Below are 12,820 nucleotides of genomic sequence, written 5' to 3'. Positions count from 1 at the left end.
CAAATCATGCTCATTGTGCAGTGTCAGCGTGCTTTTCATAGCTATCTGAGGACAATGTTAAACTCTGATGGTGAATTGGGTTAAGAAAACTTTTTAAAGGCAAGATACGACTACAAGGTCAAGTATTATTTGGAAAAATGAGAAAATTTATTTTGTTTTATTTCACCCTCTAATTTCTGTGAACCATATAAAATAGGCAACCTTTCAATGTACTATGGTCTCACATGCATTTTTCTTGTCTCTGTCCTCTTTCTTGTTATCTGCACATTATATTATCCAGTGAATCAGGTGCGGATAGGCCCAATTATCTCAGGGACTTGATGAAATAAATGATGAAATGAATGATGAGATTGAAACAGACTTGCACCATCTTTCTTTTTTCTGCTTTCCTAACTTTTAAAATGTAGATTCTTTTTAATTGTTCTGAATCTAGCATCATTATGTATTATTCAATCTCAGATAAAATACATACATTACACCAGAAAAAAAAGGTATTTTCCAAAAATCCTTCTTTTGCTACTTAAGGTATAATTACCTGGTCAATCTTAAATATTACATTCACCATAATCTCTTCTACACTCCCAAATTTCAGAAAAATTACTGGGTTAATTCAGGTCACTGCCTTTCTAAATTAAATATGAGAGCAACAGGAGTAGTAAAGGAAAGGAGTAAGCAGGAGTAAAGTACAGAGCAGACAGTTACAGCAATGTATAGGAATTATGAACGGTTTGCCAGAAATACCAATCTCATGTGGAGACAGGAAGAATTACCGCGGGGTACATATCCTCACATGGGGAAGAATGGAAGAAAGAGTTCTTATTTCCAGCAAGAAGAGTGGAAGATAGAATAGTTTTTAAAAAATCTATTTTTAACCCAGAATTGAACAAAGAAAGATGATCAGAGCTGCCAGCAACCCTGAGGGTAGTGGCTCCATGGTTTTAGGACCACGCCGTCATATCACTCCTACAACCTGTTTTAACCCCCAACTCCCTTGTTATCCCCACAGAATCTCCCTGGGCTCTGTGGAATTCGTGTTTGTTTTCATGGCTAATGGGCATGGGGAAAAGCCAAACTCCACTTCAGTTTATGTTGGCATCTCTCTACTTCGCAATGAGAATGCAAAATCACTAATTATCCTCCTGTAACCTTCCTGTAGTTCACTGGACTTTTGTGTTTGAGACCTTTTGCAACTGGCACTATGGACTGTGAAGAGTTTAGAAATTTTAGCTGCTTCTGGTAACTGAGGACAAAGGAATGAAGGTGGGATTTCCCCATGGAAATCATCATACTCAGGATGGTTAACCTTGACGCAAAACCAAAAGAAAAATGTGGATGTTGGTGGTATAGAAGACATGAGCTGAGAGATGAGGCTAGCTTAGAAAGTATCATTCCTTTGGTGGCAGATTGGGCTCAGTTTCTGCTTAGTTAATATAGATGTATTCTAAACATGGTGTCTGTGACATTCAAAAATCAAATGCTGCCAAAATGAACGTAAAATGTTCTCAACATACAGTTAGGACATTCTTAAAATTAAATCCAGTACAGCGTTACCTCACTAGTTATGGATATTTGGGAGCTACATATTGTCTGTCTGTACCTAGTTATACCAAGTATTTTTGTGGTCCTTCTAGAACTTAAGCAGCATGTAATGATGGCTGGAAATGGTATTCAATATGTTCAGAAGAGGGCTATGCCTTTTTGATAACCACTGCAAAAACTTCAGGGAGTACTTTTTTCTCCAATATAGATCAAATTTTAAACTTAGAAAGTGATCCCTGTTGTGTTAACTCTCTTTACTTTGTTTTCAGTGAATTCAAGAAGCTTTTAGTAAAGCTTCAGGGGGGAAATGTTGACTGTTCTCTTATATCTGAAGAAAAAAAAAGAAACAGATGAGAGAATGAGAAAGAGATAAAATTGCTTGAAATTGAAGGGGATAAAAATGCCTTTCTAGTATTAACAATCAGTTTGGTTGGGAGCTGAACCTCAATGTAGGATGCAACCACATCTATTTTGGACAGTGAGCTTTAAATGACCCAGATATCAAGACTGCAAGTGGTGCCCCATTGTGCTAATGCTTTACCTGTCACTTGTTTACGCAGGTTCCAGTTAGGTGCAGACTTACGTGAAACCTCTTGGTCACATATTCTTACGCATCCACAGAATACAAACCCTTTGATAGATGGTTCTTGTGGTGCTTGGGATGAGAGTACTTAGACAATGGGATTTATCTTTCCTTAGTCTTCTCCTTTCTAGACTAAACATATTTCCTATATTTTCCTTAATATTGTTTCATTCTAAGTCTCTTTTTATACTTCTTTTTTTTGACTCTATCCAATTGGTCTACTTTGTTTTTATAGCAGTGTAGTCAAAACTGGACTCCAGCTGAGGTCTTATGTGTGCAGGATAAAGAATAATTACCTCCTCTGTGTTACTTGCCACAACCTGTTACTTGTTAATAGCATCACATTTTTCACCTGGATTTAGTTTGTGATCCACTCTAACTTCCTTTCCTCAATTTTTCTTTTAACTAGCATGTTGCCTAGCTAGTTATTCCTGATTTTCTGTTTGTGTTCAATGTCCTCTCTCAATTGTTGCCTTTTTTATTTTTCCATTTTGTTGTGTTGCTTTTGGACCATTTCTCAAATTTGTCAGGATCAGTTTGAACAGTAACTGCAGCCTCCAGTGTGCTTTCAGCTCTGTGTGACTACCAAATGGCATGGGCATCTCTGCACTGTCATTTATGTAGTTAATGAAAGTAAGGAATAGAAGAAGGTGTCACAGAAATGTGTTGCCAATTTGTGAGAGAAATGTTGACAATGTCTCTTTGAGTATGTTTTTTTTCAATCAGTTGTGCTTTTATCATAGAGTCATTTGTTCAAGATAATATTTCCTTCTTTGGCTTAGGCGAATGTCATGCAAATCAATGTCAAAAAAACTTACTAAACCCAACTGGAATATGATACTTCTTTCGGTTTATCAAGCAGACCTTTCCAAAAGGAAAGGAGGCAAAATACAAGTGTTTATTACCTTCTTTTTGCTCTCTCTTTGTTTCCTTTTTGCTCATTTGTGCCATCTCTCTATTTTTCTTCCTCCTTCTCAACATCATTATCCAGTGGGTTTTGGTGGACTGGCTCAAAGAGAATACAGAACACAGTGAAAGAGAAAATGTGTACCATAACAAAATGTAGCACTTCTGTATAGGGCAAGGGGAGATGGATTCAGCTGATTTGTTCAAAAATAACATTGAATTCAGAGGCAAACTCTACCACCTTTAATCATAGTACTCTGTACTTCAAATACTCCTATTGACTTCAGGGAGATGGGTATCTTGGCATGTCTTCCAAGAGCCTTGAGCAAACTGTAATGCAAAGAATCCTGAGTAAGGAACTTCTGCATTTGCCCAGAGAAGGGTGGCTGTGCAAACATTTGAAGGGAAATCAGAGTAAGAAAAAGACACTTTATGTAAAATGAGTGTTTCTTGATACTTGGGAATACTTGCTTTTGAATTTGCATTGTTGTATGGCATTTATGGCATTTCATCCAGTATATCGTGTTCGGTGTTGATTTACCTGTCTCATAAAAGTTGTCCCATTCCTATCTCATTCTCCCTGTCCAAGAGCAAAAGGCAAGGTGACATTCAGTGAGCTGAAGAGTGTCAAATGTCCATCTGATGTAGAAGAAATGCTTTCTGCAGAATGCCAGATAATTCTGTGGAAATTGCTGCCACAGAAGATCAAAATGGCTAAGGGTTTTTTTAGGTGATATGACACATAGATGAACAACAGATGATCTATCACTTACGATGAATGATGATAGCAGTTTTGAAAAAAAAACTATTTAATTTAACATCTCAAGATTTGGAAAAAGGACTAGTCTGAGAATAAATGAAAAGGGAAGATTAGTGCTGACTACAGAGTTTTCAAACTGTAGCTCTGGTTTAGATAGACTTTGCATCTGAGCTGGTATGACAGTTCTTCTGCTTCAAAGTCCCCACATTGAGGACTACGAAGAAAATTATTAGCAAAACCATAAATGCCTTACTTTCCCTCCAGTGCACAAAACCAGTAGCATAGAACCAAACCGGTTTGCATGGCTTAGGATAAGCCAGTCACCTGAGCGTCGGGCTCTGGATCCTAGTTTTGTTACTTCCTTGCAAATGGCAATGGCAGCTACTGGCTCCGTGCTGGATGACCTTGTGTGCGGTTGCAGCCCCAGCACCTCTGCCTGGCTGGAGCAGCTGCATAGGCCTCTGGAGAAGCTGCATGTGATTCCTCAATAGGAATCCTGCTCCCTGCTTTCTTGGAGAGAAACTGTCAAACAGTTCAAAACTGACCAGCAGCTCATCATCTAAACCAGAGATAATAGAGGATGATTAGAATCATAGAATCATACAATCATAGAATTATACAATCATAGAATCATAGGGTTTTAAGGGACTTCTGGAGATCATCTAGTCCAACCCCCCTGCTAGAGCAGGGTCACCTAAAGCAGGTGGCACAGGAACGCGTCCAGGCAGGTTTTGAATGTCTCCAGAGTTGGAGACTCCACCACCTCTCTGGGCAGCCTGTGCCAGTGCTCTGCCACCCTCAGGGTAAAGAAGTTCCTCCTCATGTTGAGGTGGAACTTCCCATGCTCAAGTTTGTGCCCATCACCTCTTGTCCTGTCGCTGGGCACCACTGAAAAGAGCCTGGCCCCATCCTTCCCTCACCCTCAGAAATTTGCAAGAAGAAAAAGAGCAAGAAAACAGTTCAATAAATCAAGACATGTGACTTCTCTGAGGTTTCAGTGGTATAACTAATATCAGATTGTGGATTGGTCTTTATTGATAAAAGGAACTTTTTAAAATTTCCAAGTGATTCAGATGTTGTGGAAAGGGAAAGGCCAAGGTAGCTGCAGAAATATTATCCCATATTTTGACTGGATGTATTTAAAAACAGATTCTAAGTTAGACTTTTGCATATTTACTCTCTGTGAATAAACATTATTTTCTACATGGCAATAACAGAAATGAACTCAAGGGAAATTACTCACATATGTCAAGAAGGTAATGTGCCCCTTCACTTTCAAAGGGTTGGCATCAACGTAAATTATTGCTTACAGGTGTTAAGTAACCTCTTTGATGATTTTTTTTATTGGCTGACTCACATTTCTTGGGAAGATAAAAAGCTACTGTAATAGAGCAGTTATTTAATTAAAAAGAACTAAGGATTTTCACAGTAAAGAAATGGGTGTGGATGGGTGATTTTTGTTGAATGCACTTGGGCCAAGACTGAAAACATTTTGCCAGGTACTCTCTTTACCTTTCGTTTCCACATTGACATTTGTATCACATGCCTGACTGTTCATTTTGACTGAATAAAGACTATTACACTGACTTTTTTTGTCATTCAGTTAACATAAATAATGATATTTAAAAACTGTGTAGGTGCTTTCTTACGATTTTAGGTCCTTCATGCAACATAGTCCTTCAGACTTACTGGTTTGGATTGTGTCCTAGATACTTTGCTTTCTGCAAGTTCAATGGAAATGAAACTTCAGTCAAATATAATGCATATGGACAAATTCCAAGAAGACTCTTGCTTGTGTATTCTCAAAGTGATCATCAAAAAGGCCCAATTTAAATAACTTCCTTTTCCTCCAAGTCCAAAATTTGTTAACACATTTGAAAGTGCAGAAGGCAAAAGCTAATTCTGTCTTGTTTAAATACCAGTAATTTCCCACTGAATTAATCGCTTTCCTTTGCAGTGAAGTAAAGATAGATAAGAAAATCACTTTATGAATTCCATACCTCCAAAATATATTTGCAACAATGCCTGTGATTCTTTGCAAGAAACTTTACGATGGAAAATTATAACAAAATTATGTTTTTCTCTCCCCTTCTCAAGACAATATCCTCCTTCCCCCAAAAGAGGAACACATAAAGTCCTGCTGCTGGTTTGTGCTGCAATAAAACACCCAGACACATAGTTTTATCAACTGCTAGTATGCCTTTAACAAATCACAATTAAATATTAACAGCCCATGGAGCAGCATGGAGGGCTCTGCAATCCTTTGAAGGCATATTTGCCAATTAAACAAAGTCTGACATTAGAGTAAAGGTGGCAAGGATCCAAACCAGAGAAATGAAAGTCAACCACTTCAGTGGCATTCATTAGCTCAACAGACATTCTTTGTGTGGCCTGTTTCTTTACTACTGCCAAATCCACACCCTGTTCAGGAACTTACCCAGGCTCAGATAAGCTTATTATGGAAATAACACTTTGTCACCCTTTACAACTTGCTTCTTGTTAAATTATCTTTTATCTTCTTTGTAGTATTTGTCACCTCTCCTTGGGTGCCCCTTGTGTGGCCAAATGGTATTGTGTTTGATTTGGAATAATCAGGTTCTAAAGGTTAATTGAAGCTAATAGGATAATATTTTAAAGATTCCCTCTTCTGTATCATCACACAAGAGTGGTTATGGAGAGACATTTGTGCATATATACGACGTTGTTTTCTTTGGCAATGTGCGAATGTTTAGGAGCTTGTTTGGTAAGAGGCACCGATGGGGGTGTGAAGGAAAATTTGGATGGGAACTCTTTAGCCTGTATGTGGCCTTCCCAAATTTGTGTTGCAACCGCAAACCCAGTGCTGAAACGGCAGAAATGGCTAGTGCTGCCGCTCTGTACTGAGAACGTGAGAGGGAAAGAAGGAGCTTTTCCACCACTCCTTTTTCTGCTAGCTGAGACAAAAGCCAGCAACCCCTGGTGTCGGATGCTGAGCACCCTGGAGTAAGAGGCTCTGCCAGCCTGAATGTGCATCACCCACGAAACCTACAGACCACACACAGGCTCCTGTCCCCTTTCCTTCATTCTGCAGCTTCAGTTACCTTGCTAAAGGACTCTTCTCCAAAGGCTTGGTCTAGCTACTATCTACCTGGAAGAATAACCACACGAAGAAAGTGATTTCTGCTTTTGTGCCTCGAAGAGATAAAGATGTTGCATGAAAGAGTGGAACTCAGTCTTCTCAGAAACACTTCAAAGCAATAAAGGCAAAACTAAATATTACCATCCCCACTGGGAAAAGCTAAGGCTTGGCAGCGAGTAGGAAGGGGGATGGTGCTAGGATGGAGAAAGAAAGGAGGAGAACTGGGCTTGTTTCTCCCACCAGAAGATACAGAAGAGGCACATATGAAGGCCTTCTCCTGAAGCGGTCCTAATTCTGTGGCAATATCTAGCTTTCCACAAACCCTGACCCCAGCTTAGCAGACACCAAGAGCGCTGGCCTGTGTCTACGGGTCACAAAGCAGGCACAGGACTATTGCTGTTTTTCTGCACCCCTATACATATTTTGCCTGTGCATATCCCTGCCTGTTTGAGATCTACATTTCAATACAGAGTTGTCCAACCTTGCTGTGCTACGCACACATCTTTGATGACATTCTCAGCAGTTAAATACCTTTTTTGTATTATTATTTTTTTTCTGGGCTGATACGCTGCATTTCATTTCACTCATCCTCCCACACAGACAGAGGGAAACAAGACATCCATCAGCAAGTAACTGCAAAAGACTGGAGAGCCAAGTGAAGAGAGAAAAGTGATTTCTTGGGCAGATACTTACTTAAATGACCATCATGTTTTGAATGGTTCTTTGTATCTGCCATATTTAAGCTGATGGCCTAGTCTGTCTTATTATAATGTGTATCTGTTGGTTCCCAGGATTTATAATGACATGAAACCTTTACTGGCACGGAAATTATTTTAGAGGGTTTTTTTCCTATATTCTGTATTCGTTCATTTATATACATCATGCATATTCACTGTGGTCACATGAATTTCATTTTCCATAGACACATACAAATGTAGCTTTCACTGAAGCAAGAAAAAACAAGAATATCTTGATGTTGTACTGTTCTGCTTAGACCTCGTAGGCAACACTGCAATATGTCTCATTCAACAATATTGCTGCTCGTATCTCACATATTACTTTGGTTTCTCTTTCACCATTTTTAAAAAAAAGACGCTATTTAGCATTCCATACGCTGGAACATTCCTCACCCGAAGTCATAGGAGTATTCCCCTGCCTGAGACAGATATGAGAGAAAGGGAATTAAAAAATAATCTTTCTTTGTGAACATCAGGAAGAAAATGTATTTTTTTCCTTGCTTCAGTAAGGCAGGCTTCCTCTGAAGCTGCCGAACCAGTGCCTCAGCAGGTGTCTATCTGGCTCGAAGTTGCTGGCACTGTGCAGATTTGCAATAGCGAGGGGTTTTGCTTCTAATCTGCTGATTTTGACATCACCCTTACTGGTGATTAATGAGCCCAGTGTCATAAATAGGATTACAGACCCCAGAGGTCTAATTCACAGCTCCTGCATACACTGAAGAGTAACAGTAACTATGGTAAATAATTACCTAAAATCAAATCAAAATTACAGCTTTAAAATTTGCATGCCGGAAACGCTTGTTCAGTGATCTGTACAGAGGGAGTCACTTGTCTTTATCGGGCTCCTAAAGGAACAAGATGGCACCCAACAAACAAATATCAACATCATCAAATAGCGCCTTTGTAGGAGGCAGCACTGAAATCAGCTGGAACCAGCTGAAACCCATGGTTTTGCTGTGGGAACATGGCCGAACTGTGACTGTTCTGTTCCCTCAATAGCTTTTTTTTTTGTTTTATTTTGGACTTGGGTAAAAACAGGATCTGATTCTCAGAGATGTACCATGCAGTTCTCACAGAGTGTGATGGGAATTAAACAAATGCTTCAGGAAGATAATCTTTATCAAGAGAGTTAAGGCTTGTTCTGCGTTTGCTTTATGGCTCTAATTTTCAGATAGTGCCTGATTGCCAGGGTGTCTACATGGGATATTTGGTCACCCGGATAATTATAATAAACATTTCACTTTCGTCTCACTATTTGTGGTAGATTTTAAATTGTAGTTTGTAAAGGAGAATATTTTATAGAAGTGGAGAGACAGTGAAGTCATATGCTAATAACGTGAGGAGGTTGGTAGAAGACCAAAGGATGGGACTCAGGCCTCCTATCTCTTGACTGGTGTCTTCAATCACGTTGTCTCTTACAATCATCAGCCAATTTTCAGCTGTTGTAAGTTGGTCTGACGTTCGTGAATGTGATCTGCTTTAGGATACATACATGTAAATTGTTCAGGGTGTTTTCCAGTATTCATCAGCAATGCGAAGTAAATGATATTTCTAGATGTGATTAGCTCTGTCTATCCCCAGATACTGAAGTGCATATGCAAAATAGATGCAGCTATATATTTTAGCACACACAAACATGCAGTCATGAGCACATAAAAGCACTTCCTCTCTCACACAGATATGCATACATATATACCACTTGTGGGAGATAAAAATAAATATGCCATAGGGAGGCTTTTTAGATGAGCATGTATTGTGCTTGCCTTATCAACTTGATGAATTTGATTATAATTTGTGCAGTACTACAGAACTGTTTTCTAAATGCAATTTAATACCATGAAGATACTTAGATTCTGTGTAAGACTGGTTTCCTAAGCAGAACAGCAGAGTTAAACCAAAGAAGGCAGGAAGTAGTCAAGCAGGAGAGGGAAAAGTGCACGGTTAAGCAAAAGACTTGAAAAATTAGGCAGCAAAGGAAGGAGCAAATTGAAAGCTGCTTAGATTTACCGTAGCTGTAATATGTGTTCTGCTTATTTACGTAAGGTCTATGTGATTATCTTCTCTGCTGTTCAGTAAGAATAGTCCTTACTGTAGTATCTGCTGCAACACATGGTACTTTTGTTATCTCGGGTATGCAGCCCTCTTATTAAAGAAACACACTAACCAATATGTAACTTGAACTTTTGACCATTCACAATGTTTGGAGATGAAGAATTTATCCCACCACTAACAGATGCAAAGGGCCAAGTTTGTATTCCCAAGTGTGAGGATAGCTCTGTTTTTATTTTAGGCTTTGCAAAATTTTTCTTGGTTCTTTTTTGACGCTGTCTATTTGCTTGTTTGAAGGTACAGGTTCTCCATTCTTGACTTTATTTTAATGCAGTTCTGAGACCAAATATTGTACTCTATTACTTGCAAAACCAAAGTTTTTTTCATTAAAATCTGGACTCCCTTCTGGGCCTTAATTTCCCTCGAAGGTTCTTTACACACCCTGCATGCTTAAATCTCTCTCTTAAATGCTCTCCAAGTACCAGCCTTTAACATTCATTTGCTAAGGAAGAAGCTTTCCACTTTGCCCTCTTTCTCATTTACTGGTAGATGGGATGTATATCTACTTGATCTTGTCTATAGGGGGTGGGGTTGTGTGCCTCAGAAATCCTATTTGTATTGTATCTGGTATTTCGCTCACCTACAGGAAGCCCAGCATCATACTCTACCTTCTAGTCCTGGGAGCAATAGCTCTTTGGTGACCCATCTTTCATTTTACCAGTCCCACAGACAGAAGAGGACAGGGGTCAGGTTCTCTACAACAGTGGTCGGACAAAGCATTGGGTCAGTTCTGGGCCAAATAACAATTTCTTTGTAGTTCCACTGAACTTGCTATATGACACAATGAAACGTCCTCAGTTGTGCCAGGGGAGGTTTAGATTGGATATTAGGAAAAATTTTTACACTGAAAGGGTTATTAAGCATTGGAACAGGCTGCTCAGGGAAGTGGTGGAATCACCACCCTGTGGGTATTTAAAAGACGGGTAGACATAGTGCCTGGAGATATGGTTTAGTGATGGGTTTTGTCAGAGTTAGGTTGATGGTTGGACTAGACGATCTGAAAGGTCCCTTCCAACCTAGGCGATTCTATGATTCTTATTTTTTATACCTGTGTTACATTGGGGCTGTTAAGTCCTTGCTGGTCCTTTACAGAAACATCAATTTGACTTCAGGTAAATGGCTTCACGCCAAAGTAAAGGAATATATCTTTCAGGTACTGGGTTCTTCCTCATTCATTCTTTCGGAGTTTTACCATAGGTAGGAATGTGTAGTATGGCATGACTCATATGAGCACTTATAAATAAAACATGGATTTTTGTCTGGTAAGGTGGCTCCATAGTTTTCAGTTTTCAGTTGATCTTATTTTTTTGAGTTTTTTTTTAAACAGGGCAAAGCTGGAGTGAGCTGGAAAACAAGTTTTTCATACTCCAACAAATAAAGTTATGTCCTTCTATTTGGTAAAGCAACTTCTTAGAAAGAAGAGGTAGGCTTCTTAGTAGTGACTCACCCCTTTTTAGTCACCATTCAGACCAGGGTACTTTAAATGCCCATTTTTTTAACATTTCAAAATCTTGGTGTCTCTGAACCTCTAGGTAGGAATTAGTGAAATGACATTTTTATAGTAATTTAACCAGCTAAATGCCAAATACAAGCACATGAATTGAGATTACAAGACGGAAATGTGCGCAATTGCTCCAGAGTTAGGATCTTTTAAGTCAAACTGATTTTGCAGTCACTGAAGTAAAGAAAAGGATATGTGATATTGCTTCAAGATCAGCAACTAGTGAAAAGCAACAGGGAAATATCTTCCTGGTTAAGATTTTTGTGAGCTTTTTTGCTTTTAAATATTCACGAGTTTTCTAAATGGCTCAAGAAGTTCCCATTAAAAATCAAATCCTTGATATAATTAGCAGATATTTGCTCCCATGGAATCTCACTTTAAAAAGTGACCAAAAAAGGTTCAGGTCTTTGTTATTTTTTTCCTAATCAACATTTGATTAAACCCTGGTTATTGTGGCTAGGCACTAGTTCCCAAAACAGGTCTCTACGTAACCATCTAGTCCATATCATAATTATTATGCTTCACTTGAGCTTTCCTTGTGTAATGACACCTACATGTAGAATTTTGCTTTGAAAAGTACGACTGCACAGCAGTATTCTGCACTCATTCAGTTACCCTCAACTTTTACCCACAGAAAGGAGAATGAGTGTGTGCACTTCTGCATATGTTAAAAATAACACACACAGTTTTTGCTGAGAACAGCATCATCATATGCTTCTAAGATGGGTACTCAGTTGCATACAGAGAAAGTAGTGCTCTGTCTTTCAAACCATTTGTGCTTTGTTTACTTGAAAGGGCTTTTTAATTTCTTTTTTTAAGTTTTGCATAGTTATAACTTGAAATATACAGGAATTGAGGCTCAGGTCCCATAAGGGAATAAATAAAAGACTCTAACATATCCTGTGGTGGCACAAGACTTTAAAGCTGTTTTAAGGATTTCTTCTTGGCAAAGCCATTCACATGGATATTAAATTAAAAAAAAAAAAGTGCTCGCCTTAAACCATCTTACGACCTTCATGCTACATCAGATGAAGGGATTTTGAATTTGCTAGTGACAGAAAATAATTAACAGGTTATCCGTCCTTCCATCATGGGTGAGAGCTCTTTGTACTGCCTCTCAGACTGCTCTATGTTGAAGAACAACATTTCACACTTTCATGATTTCTTCTTGTTTCGTTTCCTTCCTAGAATGACAGAACCACACTGAAAAAATGCTACTGAGGCACTAGAAATTAGTCAGTCCATTGTTTGAATGCGAAGTTAGATAAAACAAAGCATGATATTGTTTAGTAGTTAGGTGCAGGAAATATTTTATCAACTGTGCAAGGAAAAAGGAAAGATTTTATTACCAGGAAAAAAAAATAGAGTAACTTTTATCACAAATATGACAAAGCAGTGGTGGGATAACCCTGGAAGATGTGAAGCAATGCAAAACCACACAAGTGTAAGTGCTGAAAAGCTGCATCTGAGAGCTCTCAGCTCTCGGTTATGAGGTCTTTAGTAACTCAAAATGAAGAACTCATAATAGCTTAGAGTAAATACTTCCTATTTAACCAGCCTGTACCAG

The sequence above is a fragment of the Chroicocephalus ridibundus genome, chromosome 3 (assembly GCF_963924245.1).
Source record: "Chroicocephalus ridibundus chromosome 3, bChrRid1.1, whole genome shotgun sequence".
In the NCBI taxonomy this organism is placed as follows: Eukaryota; Metazoa; Chordata; class Aves; order Charadriiformes; family Laridae; genus Chroicocephalus; species Chroicocephalus ridibundus.
The sequence above is the reverse complement of the archived record's forward strand: the minus strand, read 5'-3'. Positions refer to the sequence as shown.